This window comes from Gavialis gangeticus, unplaced genomic scaffold (genome assembly GCF_001723915.1).
Source record: "Gavialis gangeticus isolate Ggan-Ray unplaced genomic scaffold, GavGan_comp1, whole genome shotgun sequence".
NCBI lineage: Eukaryota > Metazoa > Chordata > Crocodylia > Gavialidae > Gavialis > Gavialis gangeticus.
Window position 1 is genome coordinate 19,768,179 of NW_017729022.1, and position 16,962 is coordinate 19,785,140.

Genomic DNA, 16,962 nt, shown 5'->3' on the forward strand with positions numbered 1-16,962 from the left:
GGAGCAAGGAGCCGGCACATGGCACAGAAGTCTTCAAGGCGCTGCAACTTAGGTTACATTTTATGGAGATCATAGTAAGTGTTACCATGCAACTGCTCAGAAATTTTTCTAACTCTTAATAATGTTTACTACAATCCCAATAAAACACCTCCTTAGGCCCCTGATACACTTTATACTTAAGATATAATTAGCTGCTTAATCACATCTTAAGCAGTGATCTGGCCACACATTCAATAAAATAAGAAATAAGCCACACAATCACTGTATTTACCAGAATCCAAGATTACCAAGAATTTAAGATGACTCCCCAATAATTAGATTCTATACACAGAAAAATTATAAATTTGTTATAATTTTCCAAGTATAGAAATTAATTTCTTGCAGGATCATCTTAAATTCATCCCCAACCCCTCCTTCCCCCCCTGCTGCAGTTATAGGGTAGCAGATGGTGGGGATCAGGCAGTGGGGATCAGGCACCTGACAGTCTCAGGCCCCCAGCCTAAGACCCCCTCACCCAGCCTCTACTTGTCCCCTTCCCCTCCCTGCTATATTCTGTTATGGGGATGGGCTGGGACCCTGTTTCACACCCCAGGCTGCAGTGCAGACAGAGCTGTGGGGCCATAGAAGTGGCATGCGGGGGGGGCGGAAATGGAGGAAAAGGGAGCAGTGGGAAATGGAGGAGGGTTGAGGGGCGAGGAGGCATCAGCGGGCAGGCAGCAGCTGCAAATCAGGGTCAGGTTAAGGGTCAGAGCTGGAGCCACGGCAGATGTCTGTCCCCGCCCCCCCTGCTTTCCTTCCCCTCTACACTGTACTTGATTCCAAGACAAGGGTTTTCTCTCCCCCCTGCTAAATGGGGAGACCTTGTCTTAGAAATGAGTACATACAATATTACAGAAAACATATGCAATAACTTTGTGGCTAGTTTCTATCACGCCTTTAATTCAACATGTAGCCTGGGCCCAACCTCTGGAGCACACTCTGTTCCCCATCAGGTGACTGGGGCTCCCATGCAGGGAAGCACACCATGCACTCTGGTGACTGGGAACACAATCAGCTGACCTTTGTTCCCAGCCATGGAAGCACATGATCAGCTGATCAGCTGGGCCATCACTGCACCATGCACTCCCCTGCCTGGAAACCCCTTCAGATAATCGGGGCTTTCAGCTGGGGGAAAGCATAGTGTGCTCCCATAGTTGAGAGCTAAATTTGCTACTGGCCAGTCCAGGGTGGGGCTAGGATTGGGCTGCTCCTGCACCAGCATTATGGTACTATGGGATCCAACGTGGAATCTTATAATTGTGCCTCCCACCATGCATGTGCAACAGGACCCTTATTTACCTTATATTGTCAACTGTTCTTCAGAGCAAATGGTAAAAGTCTATTTTATTTTCTTTCCCATAGGGTCTTGTTATCAATTAGTCAATGATGTTCACTGAAAACATAGGAGTTATTTCAAAATAGTTTCAGTCCTAATATGATCCTTTCCTCACATAAGCTGGAAGAATATTTTTGGTTTTGATCAAGTGGCAAATACTTAAACTGGAAAATGAAACCTTAAAACTGCCTACTTCAGGCAAAAAGAAATGTTATCAAGTTAAAGTCAACTGCTGCCTGGTTCTGATATTGGACCACAGAGGATTCTCAATAAACCTTCCAAGAGCTTTGCAAACACAGCACTTAAATTGCCATGATGAATGACAACAAATCATTTTCTATGTGTAGACTTTTAAGTGACATACTTGACTTCAGTTGCTTTTGAATAAGGCCCAAATAAACTCCCTTTAACAAACAATTACTGCCATAGTTGTCAAATTATAGATTGAAAAAGCAAAAAAAAAATCCGCTCAATTAAATTTAAAAGGCACATTCATGTTTTGGTCTTGATTTTTGGACAGGGCTAAATCCAGCATCCGATTATGTACCTGCAATTATGCAGACACAAGTAGCTGCAGGGTAGCTTCTGTAGACTTATATAAATGTGGCAGGAATTATGTCATTTAGATTATCAATAACCTGATTTGCAATTGTAACCAGGTAATTAAATGTCCACGTAACATCAGTTTTGCCTATATCTATTGTGCCTGAAAAATGTGGCAGCATTTTTTTTCACCTACAAAATGGTCAGTAAAATGGGATATTGCTTCTAAAATTAGGTTTGCCCCAACCTTCAAGGATAAAAGAAAGAAGCCTATTTCAATTTAATTTTGTCCTGTTTTTATCCAACCCTAGCTTACATCTCAAATTGCAGCACACAATTTTGAAACCGATAACCTTTTGCACCAAAATGTTGTTCTTGTTATAGGTGGATTTATTTAAGAGGGCTCTTCTGTTGCATGAACTGCATTCTGGTTTGGTACACAACAAATATTTCCATTTAACAGATCTGGTATTTCATCAAGCTAGTTTTCTAGTGCAATTTACCTTTTGGTGCACTGGGAGTTTATTCTTTTCACAGTTTTTTTATTCCATTAGTATATGCTGCTTTAAAAAGGCTTCACAGTATTTCTGTCTGTTTTGATAGATTTTATAAATAGATTATTTTAACAGCTTTTTACCTGTACAGTCAAATACTTATTTATTCCTCTTCAAGGTATAAAAACAGGAATGAAAAGGGTGTAAATGTGCTTATGAACTTCTTGTCCTTTACATTTCTCCTTGAGAAGATGTCAAATGTTATTAGTTTCATTACCTTAGGTTCCCATCCTGCCTAGCTATTGATTTTACCTGGCTACAGGTGTCAAGACCAAGTCTTAAAATACTGTATTTTCTTGCATATGGCAAGCCTCCAAATTTAATATGAACCTTGTTTTTGAAAGCATTTTGAAGAAAAATATTGTTTACAGATTTATGGCTTCAGAGAGCAGGGACAAAGCCTAATCTTCAGCCTAATGTCCCTTTCTAGCTAAGTTTAAAAGCCTAGCTTCTACTGCAGACTGATCTCTATTGGCACTTATACACATGACGGGGGTTTAATCCCCCAAATTTTATTCTATACCCCCAAAATTGAAATGGTGGGGCATAGAATAAAACCCTGAGGACTAAACCATTTCAATTTTTCCATCACGTTATGGTGACAGGCCCGATTCTTTTTTATTTTTTTGTCTGAGCTGGAGCCTACCCACAGCCCGGGGGCAAGCTGCTGGTAGGCCAAGTGATTCCTGAGCTGTGGGGGGCCCCGGTCCTTCTCTCTGTGGTGGCAGCACCATCTGGAGCTGCCTGGGCAGTCTGCTGGCAGACCAGGTGCTGGCCCCAGTTTGGAAGCAGGTAGGCTCCACCAAAAAAAAAAAAAAAAACCACCAGAAAAAAAAAAAGGATTGGGCCCCTCACCGCTTCTATCTTCAGCAGGCACAGGCTGAAGGGAGAAGTGTTGTGGGGCCTGATCCTTTTTTTCTACAAAGCCTTCCCACCTCTCCCATGACTGGGGGGGGGATGAGCTGAAAGCTACATTGTTGCAACTTGCAAAGTTGCAAACTAAACTACATCCAGATATAATTTAGTTTGCCATGATGCAAAGTCATTTCAAACCCCCCAAAGTCTTGCATGTGTACACTATGATGCCATTAAGCCACAAAGTGACATTTTTATCACATGTACATGTTAATGGCATCATGTGTACAGGTGCCCTGTGGGTGGACCTCTGATCTTCAAACGTGCTAAAGATCAGTATAATAGCAGAAGAGGTCAGAAAGCCTAGCAGAAAGCAAAAATCCCCAAAACAAAGTTAGCTTCATTAGTAAAATGTCATTAAAAAGAAGATATGATCTTTATTGTATGTATTAAAGGGAGCCCATCAAGGTAACCAGAAACAATGACCACAAACTGAAGGAGAGCTAATTTAGATTGGACATTGGGAAGACAATTATTTACAGTAAGGGTTGTGAAAATATGGAATACACTTCTAAGGGAGGTGGTACTGTCCCCTTCCTTGGAGGTATTTAAGAGGAGATTAGACAAACACCTGGCTGGGGTCATCAGACCCCAGCACTCTTTCCTGTCCAGACCACAGGGTTGGACTTGATGATCTAGTAGGTCCCCTTCGACCCTAAAATCTATGAAATCTATGAAATATCTGTGAAGTGAAGAACAGTAGGCCATTAACTCAATGGCCCATTAATGGGCCATTGACTCCCTCAACTGCCTGAAGGAGATGGTGTACTGTGGGTCAGTGATCTAAGCAGGGTGTTTCTGTCTTTGGCAAAAAAAAACCTCAGCTTCTTGGTTTAACACACATACCCTAACTTTGGGAAGTTGATTTTTGGGGGAAAGATATGCGCTGTATTAAAAAAAATATGGTAATAAAATATGTTTAACAGCACTACATAGGGATGAGATCATCCCAGATTACACATCTGTTTCTAGTTCCAGCTGAACACTGCATAGCTCTAACTACATACCTGACTGTGTACCTAATCTGGAATCACCACAGCATAACTTCAGTTTAATAGTGGTGCAACTCTGTCAAAATCACCTGAAACAATTTGTAGCAAACTAAACCACCTCACTGAAGTTGTATCACAAGTTGCAATGGTTGTAGATTACCAACTTAATTTGTCAAAAGGCACAGTCACTGGAAATAAAAAACACACTTCCTTTGTGTAGCAATTTGAACACAATCGTTCCCCTCCCCGCTACATTAAATGACAGTCATAAAAAAATTCTGAAAGTTTTCTTCAAATGTTTCAGTTTAGTAGTGTTTTTCATTGTTCTAATTGTCTGAAAATTTTGAAATCTTTTTATTGTTAAGGTTTTGCAATTTTTTAAATAAAAAAGTTTCAGTACAAAATATCCAAACACTTTACTTTGCATATATCAATACAAAATATCCAAACACTTTACTTTGCATATATCAAAGTATAGAGGGGGCTTTTAGGGGAAGGGTTGACTTGTAGGCGTGTTTTAATTTTTTTGATAAAAATATTCATGTAATTTGACATAATATCAAATAAATCATTTAAACAACCCAAAATCTGAATTAGCCATGCAATAAACTATTCATTATAAAAACAAAATCAGCCCACTTTACTCAGAAGCCTCGTAGCAGAAATCAAAGAAAACAATTCATCCTGCTAATTGAAAATATTTTATTTCCACAGGAGAAGCAAAACACTGAACTTCCCAGCTTCTATTTTTTTCTGGTAAACTAACCCCCCCCCCCCACACACACACACACACTCCTTTTTTATAAGCTACCTCATGTTTCTTGTATTTTTCCCCTATACTATTACTGTAACCAGTAAGAGGGGCAGAGGGCTGTGTTACAAATCAACTAGTTTATCTTCCAGCTACTTTATATCTCTGGAGAAAATATACAGTGTTTTATAGGTGGTGTGAAGAGAATCTTATAGAAACAGTAGCTTTAGGAAACAAATCCAACCTTTGCATAGCTGTTTGTGTTCAATAAAACAGTCCTGCTTTCAAGAATGAAGTGCTGAGTGTGGCACCATCCTCCCACTTTCAGCAGCAGTCATATAAAGCCAGCTTGACAGGTGTCTCAGTCTTTTCTTAAGCACCCTTCCAAGAGCTTGAATTTTCTCTCAACCAAAAATTCAAATTACCCCAGAAAGATATGAGGCAAATAAAATGCAAAATCCATGAACAAAACCAAATGAACAGAGAAGCAGAACAGCTCTGTACCAGGACTACTTACCACCTAGTTCAGAAATCTGTCTGCTTCCTACCATACATAAGAATAATAGCAGTTAAAATTGTCATGTCAGTCTCTACTTTTATTTCATTTGATATTCCTGATTCATATAACTTTGCTGAAGCACAGGTTATAATATAATTCTGATATGTATGTATGTGAAAGAAGAGAAGGCAATTGGAATCAGTTTCCAGAAGTGCAAGGATTAAGAATCTTTTCAAAATGAAAATTATGCTCTAGGAAATCAAATTATTAATATCATATGGCATGACACGTGTAAGATAAGGTAAAGTTATTTAATTGACCATAGCCTGTGACATCTGCAACCTTCAAAGAGGGAGTGTGTTCAAAGATAATGTTAAGATAAAGAGAGTGAATGGCCCGCTAGTGTGAAACACTAAGGCAAAAAAATACATCAAGCAAGGAGACAAGGAAAAGAGATTTTAATTGTTCAGGAAAATTCACCTGAAAATTCTTAGTACTATGTATTATATCATAAAAACTATTACAAATTAATCCTTAGATCATGCTCTTGAATATTTTGAAATAGAAGATATCTGCTAAACAAGTGGTCAAAGGGACAGGAAGTTGGAGAGGGAATAGTAGGAGGTTCCGTCATCTCAGGAAAAAGAATAGATAAGAAATTAATATACATGACAAATTGACCTCTGTGGCATATAAACAGGATTGAGAATTTAGACAATTGTATCATAAATACCTATTCTGATACTCTCTGTTCAATGTCCATGAACACCTTTATGTATCTAAATCCATTATGCTCCTCCATTGTCACCTAGAAGGAATCCCAGATGCCTCAACTTGGAGTAATAGTTGTGCTCAAAAGCTTGAAGCAACCCAGGCAAGTCACATAATGCCCCACTCTCACCTAAACTCTATTGTGAGGAAAATTAATGTTGGGAGGTCTACAAATTTCACAGAAATCCCCACTTCCTTAGACAAGGTCAGAACATGACTAGGAACTTTTTGAGGCCAATGGTACAAAAGTGGTGGTTGTATTACCAACATAGTGCCAAGAATATCTTCAAGGTAGTATAAAAATTAGATGTGGTGGTGTTTCTTTTTGCTCAGTAGCTTATTGGTAAGAGAACATGTCCAGGAAGTGGGAAACTCAGATCCTGAAAGAGATCCCTGAACACTAGGGCTGTGCGAAACAGCACCATTTCATTTCAACTTCCATTTCACCATTTTGAAGGGAAGGTGTTTTGTTTTGAAGTTTGGTTTAGTTTCAAAGCACTGTTCCATTTCATTTCATTGAAACTGATTCACTGTTTCAATTTGGCATTTCGCACATAGGCTATAATGAGGAATCACTAAAATGCCTATAAATTTGTCATTTCTTGCCTGATTCAAATGCAAATGGCAGGGAGAGTAGCCTCTGCTGAGGCCACAAAGCTTGCCAAGTTTCAAGGAGATGGATATAGGGGTTTCTGGAGAAACTGCACCTCAAGCTGCTGACAAGCAAATCTCATTACGTGTAACTGTGTGTGTGTTAAGGCAATGGGGGGTGAAAACAGCTGGCATGGTAGCCTCTGCTGAGGCAGTGAAGGCTGCCAGGTTTCAAGGAGATAGGTGCAGGGGTTTCTGGGAAACTGCACCTCAAGCTGCTAACAAGCAAAAGTCGTGACATGTGTGACTCTGTGTGTGGTAAGGTATGCCCCCACTGGTGCTGCAGCCTGTACATGACATGGTAGTGTTCCCCAATGAGGCGTCCTACTCCCCTATAGCCTCAGTCTGGCCCACCACTTTAAATAACAACAGGTAAGTAAGCAGCACAGTAGCACCAGCAGCATCTCAGGCGGCCAAACTGTCACAGAGCCTTCCTTTCCTCTCCTGCAGGAGCTTCTTCTCCAGCAGCTGTCAGAGAACTCTTCCTGCCATCCCCAGCCCTTCTTCTGGTCAGCTGACCTGGGACAGGTGTTAGGGGTGTAGGTTGTAGCCATGTTGATCTAAGGACATGGCAGTGGCAGACAAGGTTCTTTGGGTCAATCTGGTATCTTTTAGTAGACCAGCTGAATAGCTGTAGAAATATATCTTAGAAAGCTTTTGGATTGAAAAACCCTTCTTTGGGCTGAAGAAGCACCTGCAGTTGGTGTGTGTGCTGTTCCTGGATGGAAGGAATAGTAAAGAAGCCAGATGTTGGCATGCAATGCAGGCAACAAAGCCAGTCAGTGAAAATGGAAATGGAAGCATCAGGGGGTGAGGGGACTGATTTAAATCACCAAGAGAAAACCCTGATTTGAATCATTGTGAAAAGCGGTTTGTAAATTCAAACAAGCACTGAACCTCACTAACATCATCACCAGAAGCCAACTTCCTACAGCCCAAAACACACCAAATGGATCCAGATCATGCCATGACAGGACATGCAAAACCTGCCAACAATATCTACATTGTGGAGATATCTTCAGAATACATAAATATGTAGGAGACACCAAACAACAACTGTGCACCAGAATGAGCGCACACCGAAGATCTGTCAAAGACAGGAACACCCAACTCCCTGTCTCCAATCTTTCAGGCCTGATCCTCAAAGGGAATTTTCAAACCACTTTTCACAGATGAGTCTATGAACTGCACTTCATCAACCTCCTGGATACAGAAACTCAGGTCCTGGCATTTCCTGGGGCACCAGCAGTCCCACCAGGCTTCCCAACCCTGCCAGAGTTCAATTTTAGTGGTCATGCCCAGGACCTATGGCCTTCTTCTTCCCCTAGACCCTGCCCATACCTCCAAGTTCATTCTGGCATGGGAGCTCAGCAGAGACGTGTTCTTCCCCTGCTGGCTGGTGATGCAGTGAGTGCCCCCTCCAGCTCTAAGAGCAGAGCATTAAATGGTTCAGACACCAGAAACCAAAAGAAAATAGGTGTGGATGGAGTGAGGAGGGTGGCACTCACTCCATTTGCATCTGGAGCTTGGGGAACCTCACCAGAGGGAGGGGGTTCCCCCTCTCACTCCACCAAACCAGGATCCAAGGAGGTGCATTGGGGTGTCACTACATCACCAGCAGTGCTGAACACCCTGTCACTTGGAACACTGGTCAGTGGACAGGACAGGTGCTTATGGGCAACCGTGGCCAGATCTGGCCAGATCTGGCTGCGGCTTGCCCAGTAGGCCAAGGGGTTGCACAGCAGTGGCTCCGCATCCTCAGCAAGATAGGCAACCACCAAGACCTGAGTGCTACCTACCTGATGGTGGGGTCTGGTCCCTCTGGACCCCACCATGGAAGCCATGCCCTTGTTCCACATTGGCAGCACCCATTATGGACAAGGAGACTGGCTGATAGATGGCATGCTAGCACGGGACAGTGGATCCCCCTCTTCCATATCCCCCCACCTCTGCCTTCTGCCTCCCTGACTCTCTTCACCAGCACCTATGTCTACTGATCCAGGATTTTGCTGCCACATATGCTGATGCTCCCTTTCACCTTTGGGTCACACATGGTGGTCAGCATGTAGACCGTACTGGACCACAAGAGATCAAGCTGTTTCCTGATGCCCTCCTTCAGCTGCTGCACCAGTGTCTGCACATCTGGTGACAGCAGCTTGCCCCAGCCAAGAACATTGATCCCCTAGAACTTCTCCATTTGTTTCTGAAAGTCCCTCACTACAGGGATCACCTGGCTAAGGAGGACATCATCAGTGCTGAAGCTGTGGATGACCTCGAGGAAGGGATTGGGATCCACCAAGATTTGGGAAGCGGTATCCCATTCAGCTCTGTTAAGGGGGCTGCTAATCCCAATCTCCCCAAGCAAGACCATCTCATGGATGGCCTTCTGTTGCTCCACCAGCCTCTTGAACATCATGTATGTGAAGTTCCACCGAGTCTCCACGTCCTGCATGATTTTGAATTGTGGGATATTCAGCTGTGCCTGTTTGTCCCACAGCATCTGGCCCCCTTGATACTCCAATAGGAGTAGTCTGGCACCTTCCTTCATTTCAAAATGAGCTTCCTGGTGGTTCTGGCACAATCACTGGCAGCCCTGTCCCCTCCAAGGCATCCCTGACAATGAGGTGCAACTTGTGTGCCATGCAGCGGATGCCAATAAAATTGGCATCACAGACCGCCTTGACCATATTGGCCCCATTGTCAGTGACTATGAACCCTTGGACTCACCGTGCCCAACAAGCCACCCCTGCACCAAGCGGTTCATGTCCCCCATGATCTCAGTTGCCGTGTGGGACTCATCCATCACCTCAGCTTGAAGGAGAGCCCACTGACAGCCTGACTGGTCACACCAGTGCCCTGTGAGGGAGAGGTATGCATGATCGCCACCCTGGCTGCTTCGGATGTCCAAGGTGAAGTGTAAGGCCACCTGTAGACCTACCTTGTGCAGCTCCTCCCTCAAGTACTCCCTGCATGCCTCATACAGGGAGGGCACCACTGTCCTGCTGAAGGTGGTGCATGTGGCCACATGGTATGATGGAGCCATGGACAACATAAGCCGCCTAAACCCTGTCTGCTCAACTAAGGAAAAGGGTTGGCCACCCACAGCAAGCATCTCCCCAATTGTCTGGGTGATCTCGCTTGCCTTTGCAACGCACCCCCCTTTCTGTCTGCCTTTCCCCCACTGTTCCAGGGTGGCCTGCCTCTGCTTTGGGGGATGGGTGCTTTGGAGTGAGAGGGGGACTTCTTTTCAGGCATGCGTCCACTGGTGCCAGGCTAAGGAGAAGCCAGGGCAAGGGAGTGGTGCCTGAGGAGACGCACCAGCATCCCTGTGGTGCTCATGTGTTTCATTTCCTTGCCCTGGCTGGTTCTCACTCAGCAGTGCAGGCAGATAGTATATGTGGGATCATCTTCCAGCTCAAATGGTATGGCACTCAGATCCAGATGCATTGCCAGCTCTTTCTCTGGCACTAGAATGCTCAGGATGGGAAGTGAAATGGGGGTGGAGGAGAGTGTCATGCTGGTGCTGCTTGTCATGGTGGGGGTTATGGCTGGTGCTCTTGGAGGACTCAGGCACAGGCAGTGGCACTTCTCCCCTCTCCTTGCTGCCTGTATAACTGGAAGCCGCATGCCTGCTAATTGGAGGAAAGAAGCTGCATCTCAGTTGGGGGGAAGGGGGGAATTACAGCTCTCCCTCTACCCCTACTTCTGTCCCTCCCTGAAGGCTTGCCAGCTGCCTTTCCAGCATACTTCATGCTGTGTTTCATAGTGTGTTTGCCTTGGTGTGCTGGAAAATCTGTGTGTTCTTCTGTTATGTAATCTGTATTTATGTAATATATATAGACAATTGTATGTATGTGTATTTATATAATGTATATATGTATTAATGTAATAAATAAAATATATAAATGTATGTAGTATGTGTTCCTGAATAAATTCTATATTATAATATGTAATATATGCTGTGCTTCTCTGCACAGTGAATGGAATGCACACCGTGAGAAAAAGCACAGATTTATTTTCTGGAGGAAAAGAATCAAAATAGAATAACAAAAACAAAAAGAGTATTTTGGGGGAGGAATAAATTGAAAGGAATGAATGACTATAATAAAAAAAGGGTATAGAAAGCAAAAGGTATTGAATCCCACTCGCTAGGAGCAGACTAGCAAGTAGGAACTGATATCCTTTCTCTCATGCTGCTGAGCTGCTGGAAGACACAGCTCAGTAACTGACCCCAAGACAGAAAGCTTAGTTCAAACAATGCTGCTTTTCATGCTGTTTGTCCATCCCTCCCCCAGAGCATTAGGACTGGAAGGGACCTCAGGGAAGTATCACAGCCACTGGCCAGCTACACATATCAATATCAGAGCAGTCCTTCCCCTAATTTCCCCTCCTTCTCCTTAGTTTCTGTTTCCCTGCAAGCAAGCCCAGCTTCAAAATGCGAAACATTTAAAATCTTTAAAAACATTTCGACTGACTTCATTTCATTTCAAGGCCCTTTCAAATCCTTTCATTTCATTTTGATTTTGCTGTTTAAAGTTTGAAACAAGCCAAAACAGTGTCGAAATGAAACACCCGGTGAAATTTTGCACAGCCCTGCTGAACACTCAGTTGTTAGGTAGCAAAGAGCGTGTGATTAATGGGGGCTAGAGGAAAAACAAGCAAAAGGAAATGTGACTCAGTGGCCCAGTAAGCAGAGTGCTCCCCTGGGAGAAGGGAGTCTTAGATCCTGGCCCCTGTAACCAGGGTTATTTTGGCTTTTTAGCCAATGGCTTTCTAACACAAAATGTCTAAGTAGTCTGAACAGAAAGGACCAAACCCAGGAATCCCCTCTCTAAAGCTAGAAATAGACAACACGTGAAAGCACAGCTGATCCATTTAGAAAAACCTTGCTCCTTGTCCCACCATCAATGATGTAGGACAAGGGGCAATGGGATCTCAGAGGCAGTTTTGGCTAAATAGAAAAAGCCCCACTTCCTACACTCAGCCAGACTTGTCCCCCATGATATCAGGAGTGAATCTGGCTGAGCAGTGGAAAGCAGGGCTTTCTCCCACTCAGCCGGATTTGCTTCTGCAATTTCAGGAGTTGGATCTGGCTGAACAGGTAACCCTAACTTCCTCACTTATGGAGAGGCACCTTAAGATTCCCTGGGGTGCCTCTCTGTAAGCAGGAAAAGTAGGCAAGTGGTTCAGGGGCTTGAGGAGTCCTGAAGTCCACATAACAGCTGCCCAGGAGGGTTGAAGGGTGGGAGCAGCTGAGGCTGCCTGTACTCTCCCACACAGAGCTAATATATATTTTCCACAATAAAGCAGCAAAGTCTATTACAACATTTTGTCACACCACTGATTTTCCTTTGTTGTGGCATAAAAAGGGTAACAACATCTATTTGCTCACAATTTTTCTTTCAATAAAAATATTATGGTGGCATAAATAAGACATCGGGTGACATCTGTTTCCACCCTCAAAGAAGTTCCTCGTCTCTGGAATAGTCAGCCCCATTTTTTCTGGTTTGTCTGATTTCCCTCTAGCCTTATGCAGCTTACATTCCTGAAGGCCTAGGGGGAGAATTTTGCTTAGCTCATGGTCTGGTCATTAGGATAGTGTCCTCAAGAGGACCTCGAATCCAGGTGCCTATCTTCCTGGACCAACGCATCTGCTACTAGGCAAACCATGAGCACTGCTACAGCTGTCCCTATTTTTATCTACAAATGGGGGAAATGCTATGCTTTATACTGAAGTTAATGCCATTGTCAGATATGAATCTCCCCATGAGCAATCTGAGTTTTGACATGTTAGAAGTGCCTCCTTTGCAGCCTGAATCAGACATTTAATATACTGACAGATATGGGGAAAAAAACCCCGAGCCCTTTACCAGAAGAGGAATCACGCCAGTTTGACTCAGCTCCCCAGCATCTGTATAGCTTGCACGCTTCAGCAGGGCTTTTTGGCATTTGTCTAATAGCTGATTCAATCATATATCAGATAGAAATGCCAAAAAGCCCCACTGAAGCATGTGAACTATACAGATGCTGGGTGAGCCAGGTCAAACTGATGTGATTCCTCTTCTGGGCATGCGCTGAGCTTGGCGTAGGGGCATGCCAAGCTGAAAGTTAAGTGCTGTTTTGATTTATTTAGTCCATGCCTGAGATATAGATTGAACTTTGGCAGCACCAAAATTTCCCCATTCACTTATAGGAAGCTAAGGTACATAACTCTGTCAATATGAATTATCCACTTAGGAAAAGGTGCCTTAATTTTAGGTGTTACCACACTTAAGTGGTAGTACCTTAGAGACTGATAAGAAACTTGTCTTGTACCAGTAAGAAACAGAGCAGATAAGGGATTAGTCTTAGGTAAATGAATGCCAACTGGTTCGTTGTTATTAGGAAGAGAACCAAAGCCTTTTCTGTAGAGAAAAAGAGGAAGGTTGTTCTGAGCATTTGTTAAAGTTGGAAAGTAGTAGTGTAAATCAGTTGCAATTGAGAACTAGGATTTGGATGTTTGTCATTGAGTAGAAGTGTTTACCAGCTAGAAGGAAAGTCAACTGATTCTGGGAATTTATCAAAGAATAAAAGCAGAAAGGTCCTCAAGTTGGGACTCCTGCTGGGGTATTATGTTTGAGTAGCTTGTCTGAGTAGCTACGTGTATGGATGAGAGACTGAAAGAAATTTAAGGAGTTACAATTTGCTGGGGACAGCAAATGCTTGAGGAGAGACCACTGCACTTCTGAATACATCCAAGAATGAACACACCAAGTGGATGTGATCCTATTTTTCCCTTACATTTTGACAGCATTTTGAAATTTAAAACAAAATCCATTAACTTGAAATTGGTTAGAAAATGGATGACAGCTTTAGCACAATTTTCATCAAAATGTTTTAAATTTCAAATTAGATTTTAAAAAATTCAAGAGAAGTCTAACAAGCTCAATATTTATCTTTGGTATTTCCAGTTACAAAATATGCATACACTGATCTGGGCTTCAGGATGAAGGAGCAGCTAAGATTAAAATAATTTGGAAAAAAAACAAAAAGAATTTACAGACTGAATGAGAAATTAAAATTGAAACTGTGTGTTTCAACAAACATCAAAGAAAACTTTAAAGCTAGACAAGAAAAAATATATTGGATAAATCTAGAGTAGAAAAATAATATACACAGTCACAGAAAACTCCAAGAGTGCACCAATAAATTAACACACCTGCACCAGATTTGACAAAAAAATGATTATACTCAGTTTGATTGACAAGTGGCCCACTATTTAAGACATCAAGGAATTCAAGTACTTTCAAGATGAGTACATGTACAAAAAGCTGCCAACTAAACATGAAACTGAAAAAAGAAAAATAAATATATATGGAAATATAAAGGTACTTTTCACACTAACTTGAGAGTGGAAAATGCACTCTATTGCTCTTCCTGACTGTCATTCCATTGTATCTATTCCTTTGGCTTCAGATTCTCTGAAGATTCATGCTGGTGAAGTAATCAGAGGAATGGGAGATACAGAAATTCTCAAGTGTAACAGCAAAATTGCGAAGTCAGTATTTTCTAGATTTGCTGCTTTTGACAGTATAGGCCTTGCAAAAATGTGCTATCTTCTTATCGTCAACAAATGCAATCTTGGGATCTCTCCCTTTGTAGACTTGAGGTCCCAAGACAAATGGTTTGATAAAAATTCTTTTACAAGTCCCAGAGAGGAGAAGAGTTGAAATTAGAAACAGAAAGAAAAATAAAAGGTAAGCTCAGCATAAGAAGGCAGCTAATGTAATGCTTAATTCACTGTTTCAGATTCCTCAAGGAATGGGACAATGACTGAATTTGCCTTCCAAAAACATTTTGGTCAATGATTTTCAACTAAGGTTGAAAATTCTTGAGTGCATTGAGATCATTTTAAGTGTGCTACAGGGAGCTGCACAATATTAGCACTCTTAGGTGTTCAAACACCTAGACATGACTCAAAAGATAAACCCAAACATGAATCCATAACATTAAAAACATTCTGACCTGTTGTAATGTTTATGAATTCCTTGTAATAGTAACTGCACTAAAAATGCTTTTAAACATCCAGAGCTGGCACTTTCCAATGAGTGCCTTGAGTTGTGAACCACTGATTTAGGTGGCTCTGCACTTGAAAGAAGGAAAAGCAAAGCATTGTAAAACAGTAAGTCTTTGAGAACCATATCCAGGTATTTATTTGCTGGAAACACACCAGTATCATTAAAACTAGTAAAATTAAATTGTTAGGAAATAATGCTGATAAAAAGAGCCAATTGTTTTTGTAGGAATTTTTTTTTCATTATTTCTTACCAAAATGTTAGTTATTTGACAATGGGACACCTCCTAGAAAGGGAACTCTCAAACAAAATCTGGTTTGAAATGTTTTCTCCCCACAAATTGAAATACTGTAATAAAATAAACTAAAACATTTTTTACCAGAACCCCCCATTTTGCTCCAAAAGCTATTTTTTATCAAAAATAATTTTCAGCTCTTTTAAAAGACTCAAAGTTTATGTAAAGATGCAAAGGAAAAAAAAATTGTCCACGAAGAATACCAGTCTGTCTTCCCCTGTATTTAATGAAGACCTAATCAGAATGCTTTTGATATACAACATTCTGGGGGGGAGGGGTTGTCCATGTGTACAATCATCATGATCTAGTAGGACTTTGGAACAGAAACTGAAATGTATAAGAAAGTTAACATAAAAGAACTGTGTCTAGACGTTTCTATTATTTTCCTATAACATTTCATTCTCAGAAAAGAAGGAAGTTTCTTGGGATGGTGAAGAAAACCTTTAATCAAGAATATGTACATAAATATATGGAAATCAATCCATGCATCTGCCCCGAAGCAGTTGAATGGTTATCAAGTTTAAATATTCATCTCTGAATGCTATAATCCTAAAATGTCATACGAAAGAAGAAGACAGAATCATCAGCATGCTACAGCTCAGTGATTGAGACTGGGGTGGTCTGGGTTATGGCACAGTCATCTGAGGTTAAATAGCTTACCATCTGTTCAGTAGTTTAGCTCTGCTCCACCTAGAAGTTTGTTTGTGGTCAGATGTAGCATCAGAGCAAGGAATATTGAGAAGAGTGTTGGAATGATGATTCAGCTTTACTTAACTCCCATTTTAATGTCAAAGAGATCTGTGAAACATCCATTACTGAGAACCACTGCTTGCATACCATCATGGAGTAGACAGAGAATGGTGACAAATTTTGGTGGGCATCTGTACTTCAGAAGGGTCCCACAACACTTCTTGACTGACAGAATTGAAAGTTTTCATGGGGTCCAAGAAGGCCATGTAGAGAGGTTCCTGGCATTTCTCCTGCAGCTGATGAGCTGTGAAGATCGTATCAGTTGTGCCTCTTGATGCCCTAAACCCACGCTGAGATTCCAGGAGGAGCTTTACGGCAAGTGGAAGGAGATGGTTCAAGAGGGTTCTCTCAATGCACTTTCCTGTGGTAGACAGCAAGGGGATTCCTCTGTAGTTTCCACAATTGGAATTGTCTCCTTTCTTGAAGATTGTCATAATCATGGCATCCCCGAGGTCATCTGGAATTTCCTCATCCTTATTGCACATCCTTAAGATGAGGACATGGATCTGTGATGTGAGCTCCTCTCCTCCCTGTTTGAAGGTTTCAGTGGGGATTCTGTCCACTCCAGATGCCTTGTTTTTCTTCATCTGTTTGATGGCTTTCCTCACCTCATCAAGAGCTGGAGGGATTCTGAGATCGTCTCTGACTGGATTTTGCAGAATGGAGTTGAGGACACTCTCATCAACAGCAGTCTCAATTAAGAAGGTCTTCAAAATGCTCCTTCCAACAGGCATTGACAGAAGGAGCATTTTGTCTTCGTCCATTAGTGACCCTTTCCTTGACCAGGTCTTATACATCCTTAAATCTCAAGG